The sequence below is a fragment of the Gallus gallus genome, chromosome 1 (genome assembly GCF_016699485.2).
Source record: "Gallus gallus isolate bGalGal1 chromosome 1, bGalGal1.mat.broiler.GRCg7b, whole genome shotgun sequence".
In the NCBI taxonomy this organism is placed as follows: domain Eukaryota; kingdom Metazoa; phylum Chordata; class Aves; order Galliformes; family Phasianidae; genus Gallus; species Gallus gallus.
This window is the reverse complement of record NC_052532.1, coordinates 130,953,387-130,958,773: the sequence shown is the minus strand read 5'-3', so window position 1 is coordinate 130,958,773 and position 5,387 is coordinate 130,953,387. Positions and strand designations below refer to the sequence as shown.

Sequence of the window (5,387 nt, the reverse complement as noted above, 5' to 3'; positions counted from 1 at the left end):
TTAAATCAGTAGAACTGCTGGTAAGAAGAATCATTATATTTAAGATTTCTCTGTGTGGTGTGAGTCATTCATCAGTCAGGACTCTTCCTTCTGACTCAAGCTCTAATACTTTGCATAGTTCAGTGAACTAAAATCCAGTGTGGTGGTGCTGGTGGTGTTGCTGTTTTACAGTGGAAAATCACAAACAGGTGCCCTAGCCATTTATCAGCATTAGAGGCTCCCTAGTAGCATTCATGAGAAATACGAAGTGAGCTCTCTCAACATCCTAGGTATGTCTGAAGTTGTTATTCCAAGTACTACTCTTCATCTCCTGCCCTGAGCTAGTTTTTGGACTGAGTATACCGAGAAGTACTTAATGTACCAAGGAACTCTGTTGCTAAGCTGGAGGTCTACATAATGAGAGTCTACTCTGGAGCAGAGTGGGTCATAGAATCACAGAACCATGGAATGGCTTGGATTGGAAGGGACACCAAAGATCACCCATCTCCAACCCCCTGCTGTGGACAGGGCTGCCACTCACCAGCTCAGGCTGCCCAGGCCCCATCCAGCCTGGCCTTGAGCACCTTCAGGGACAGGTCCAAGTGTGGTCCTGTGTATCTGAGCTCTGGCACTGCCCCTGGGTACAGCTGTGTTTTGGAGCCACAGAGCAGCCTTTGCAGATGAAGCTGAGTGGTTTGTGATCTAAACTCTGTTGATTTTCTGGAAGTTTGAGGCAGCTGAACATCCAAATGGTTTTTGAAAAGAAAATTGAAATTTAAAGAACATATGGTCTGTCCACATGGTAAAATAAATGTGACAGATTTAAGGTAGATAGGAGTGACAACAACAGCAACAAGGATGGGAGAGCTTCATCATTAACATATGCTGTCAGACGGACATATATGAAGTGGGGTCCCTGAGTCAAAGCTTTGTACCTCGGCTGCCAGCTGAGGTAAAGCCTTAACTGAACCATCATCTTCACTGCTCTTCTCATGCATCTAACATGGCAAATGTCTGTGTGAAAACTGCATGGAGAAGTTTATATCAGTGTAGCCTTCTCTACTGGTAGACAGGTGGACTGTCTCTCGGACAGTTCAGGCCCAAATCAGTCTGTGCTATATAAATGATTCCCAGGCATGATTCAGCAGTGAGCACATGCCAGGGACCATCTCCACCATACATGCAGTTGATGTGTAGGCAAACTGCTTGGGAGAGTAAGACAGCCTCTTTACATTCAGTATCCAATTGATATCCGTGCCCAGAATAGTTGCCAGGCATGTTTTGTGTACTGCTGTAAACAGCCTTCGAGCACAGCATGATTGTTTTACTCTCCAGGCATGCTAGACATTCCGGGTATTTCTTAAAGCCTTAAAGCTTGCACGCCTTTCTCTTGCTGCAGCTTTCCTCCACCCTGAAGACACAGCTGTGATCAGCAGATCTGTCCAGGTAATTGCTATTATATACTGAGTAGACAAGCCAGTAATACACCTTATGCACACCTGGAGCAATGCTTTTCCACAGATGAAGTACTTGGGTGCTGTGAAATTTTAAAGTGCTTCCCAGTGTTTCCTTGACAGTTCCAGCAGCACACCAAAACAAGACCTGAGTACATGTCCAATGCGATGTACTCCTTCTAGGTGTCAATCAGGATAAGCTGCAGATTGATATTTCGGGTCTTGAAGAAGCAAGCATAGAAGTAACTTGAAATAAAACTCAATAGAGAGTCTAAGGGGGTGTACTTTATTGTTTTTTCATTTGGGAGCCAGAAGTGTCTCTTGGTGTGAGTAGGTTTAGAAAGAAATGAAAACTGCAACATAATAATCATGAAGCTCTTAGACTCATGAAAAGCAAATTATACTGCCTAGAAATGTTAAAACCATGTCCTTCTATTTTATATGAAAGCATGGGCATAAAAATGGAAATAATCCCTTCAGGACACAATCCAGGGAGAAACAAGAACATGACCTCGAGTTATAAACAGGAAGAGATTTTTAATGTACTACAGGGGATTTAGAAAAGGGATCCCCATTAATGTTAATAGGAGGCGGAGGGATGAAGCCCACGCATTGAAGTGGAAATTTAGCCCTTTATGTCAAACGTTCTGAAAATGAGGCAGCTTCATTCTGACTGCATCCAGCCAGAAGCAAGGATGAAAATGGTTAATTGCTTTCTGACATTTGAGTTTAAATGAGGACACAATATAAGCATAAGGCATCTGGAAATAATGTTCCTTTTAAGAATGCTAGCAGATAAGTGCCTCCTTCATTGCACAAACATGGGATCTCTTGCTCTGAAGCTCTCTCATCTAGATTAGATGAGATTAAACTAAAATTCTTATTGCCTGTGCAAACATGACCACCTATGTGCACTAAATATATATGCTGACCATTTTATCAAAACATAAATGCTTCCCTCTGTAGGACTTTAGGCAAATTAAAAGTCAAAATGAATATAAAGTGCAAAATGTGCTATTCTATTGCAAATGTCTTGTGTATTCATATCATTTTTGAAGTTTTTTATGGCTTTGTTATGTTCAGCAGTGTAAACTATTAAATGTTCTGGTGTGTTCTTCGTTCACTATATTCTCTCAGCTGAAGTCATTATTTTTACAGCAGGGAAGGTGAAATACAGAAGAGGATGTTGATCTACTGACGTAAAGGATGATTTTCCCACTGTTCTGGGAGAACTTTAGATTTTATTCACTTCTTTCCTTTTTAACCAAAAGTAAGGGGAGAAAAACAATGAGAAAGAAAATTAAAGCCAATGTGGGGAATAATGACAACACATAACAACTGGAAATCTGGCCCAATACACAACTGAATGAACAGAGTCTGGTAAAATTTGTCCCAAGCTTCAAAACTGCTTTTTCTTGGTTGTAAGTAGGAAGTACTCCTTTATTCCTGATATCATTTTAGAAAAGAAAACAATGCAAAGTATTTGCAAATTATGCGAGTTTATGAACTGTTTTTTGTAATTATAAGCTACAACTGATAAAATGGAGTACAGGTCTGCTGTCCAGAAGGATCTCTACAGGGTGGGAACATCAGGTGGGAAGTTCAGCAAAGACAAATGCCAAGTCCTGCAACTGCGTTTGAGATCATGCTAGTAGCTAACAGGGAAATCCAGCTGTCCCAGTGGATATCAAACTGAACGTAAAGCAGCACTGTGACCAAAGATGAGGACCAACTGCATCGTGAGCTGTATGTGCAGTATCACAGTCAGAAGATCAAAGGAAGTGGTTAAACTCCTTGCCAATCACATGTGAGGCCACTTCTAGAGCACTGTCCCTAGCCTGGGCTCCCTACTACAAGAGGTGCGGACATGCTTAAGAGTCCAGAGGAATATAAGTGAGGGGAGCTGGAGCATATTGCATAATATATGAAATTAAAGGAGTTGGACTTAGCCTGAAGAAAGAATATGAAATGGGAAATTAACTACTATCTTTCACCATATGAAGAAGGGCTGCAGAAGACATGACATCAGACTCTTCTCACATGTGCACTACTAAGAAAAAAAAGGCAACAGGCACAAGTTGACACAAAAATTCGGATTGAATGTAAGGAAAAAAATTCACAATGATGAGCACCAAATCCTGGAACATCTTGCCTAAAGATTTTATGTGATCAACATCCTTGAAGGTTTTCAAAATTAGTCCAGACAACTGGCTCTGAGCAACTTGATCCAGATCTGAAGCCAGAATTGTTTTAAGTAGTGCTTAGATTAGAGATCTCTAGATCTTCCTTCAAAACACTTTGGGGTTTATGTAAGGTTTAAAATATTGCTAAATTCCATAGAAAATTTCGAAAAATAAGAGACATTACCGTAAGTTTTATAATGATCTAGCCTGAGCAGGGACAATGCAAGGGGCCATTGTGTTTATGAATGGATAATGGTCAACAAGAAGTAAAGACAAACTCATTGCAGGGATTCTTCCTTAGCTTTTCAAACATTTTGCACCTGTACTACAGGATCATCTGACAAGCACAGAGCTATCTGAGTAACAGCAACAATCATATTTGGCAGGAGCAAAGAAAAACTCAAGCTACTTACCTCAGAAGTTCTTTAAAATAACATTTAAAAGATTTTCTGGAGAGAAATTTCAGCATACCGTAAAGTCTGTGCTGTAGTTTCTATTCCTTGTTTCATTTATCTTATGCTGATGCGGAACATGAAATGGTAGACAATCTAGGTCTCTCTTTAGCTTTCTGTAACCTGTCCCGGGACTTGGTTACCTGGGTGCCAATAATGGAAAGCCACTAACATGGCCCAGCTGTATAACTTTGGCTTTGACTGCGGAGGAAATTGCTGAGTTTTGAAAAAGAACAGTGAAAAGTGTGTAGAACAGAAGAGGATGATAAAACTGAAGACAGAGGTAACATGGTTGAGACAGTATCTCTAATTGCTCCAGAATTCAGGAAGGAAAGCACTGACACGGAAGTGGATAAAATTCTAAAAGAAACAAAATAATGGAGATGTTAGAGGATTACAACTCAGGATCATCTTCTATACCGTGCAGTAAAATAGTTCAATCATTCTCCTTCCAACTAATGTCTGCCCAGCCTGCAACCACTCTTTCAATATCTTGTTGGTGGGGGAAGTATAAGTAAGTTATGTAGCGTATTAAATATAGACTATATTTCGTATGCATTGGTCAAGACGTAATTTTCTTATCCTTTAAAACTGTGTACAACCTGCTTGCAGGGTCTCTGTAAATGACTAAAGCAGCCAGTACAAATGGCCCAAAAAAGCACTGTAACAGGAGTATAGATTTGAGATTTGCAGCAATACTTCGTTTTGAATTTTAGGGTTAGAATAAAGAACATTTTCATCTATCATATCTATCATCTTATTAATTAACTTGAATTGATGCAAAAGCATGCAAGTTTTGCAAAGAGGAAAGCCCTTAGGAGAAGTCATGCTATTGTCACTGTTTTCCATGTGGTTACTACGCCTGGGCATTCAGTAATTAATGTCATTCGTAAACAGACAATTGAGACTAGCATTTCTCAAGGGTTTTCAGTGTAGAACTACTTTTTACAAACTTTGAGCACTGAACCATGAAACCAAGAGTAGCATCATGGTTTTAGGCACTGTACACATAGTTGATTGCAGTTTTTAAATTACTACTTTTAAACAAAAATGCCTGCTTTCAGTTTGTAGTAGCAGAACGCCTATAACTTGAAAATATTTACAAAAAAAAGGAAGTATCAACAATGTCATTTCGATCACCAGAGTCTGAACAATCCACTAGTACCTACAGCACCCAATCAGTGGTCACTAGTCTGTGCACCAAGCGGATCATTTAGATATCCAGGAGAAAATACTTTCCATATTTATCTGAAAGTTCCCATTATGCTAGAAATCCCTGACAGGCACTTGTTCTTTATCAAGGTAGCAACATTTCTTGC

At 39.8% G+C, this 5,387-nt stretch overlaps 1 long non-coding RNA gene across 1 annotated transcript; it reads left to right on the top strand.

The window, feature by feature from the left end:
* Positions 1-457: 457 nt before the first annotated feature.
* Positions 458-3,877, top strand: LOC121107738. The gene is made up of 3 exons (XR_005842125.1): positions 458-672; positions 1,379-1,425; positions 2,592-3,877. It is a non-coding gene; the product is annotated as an uncharacterized LOC121107738 (long non-coding RNA).
* Positions 3,878-5,387: the final 1,510 nt, after the last annotated feature.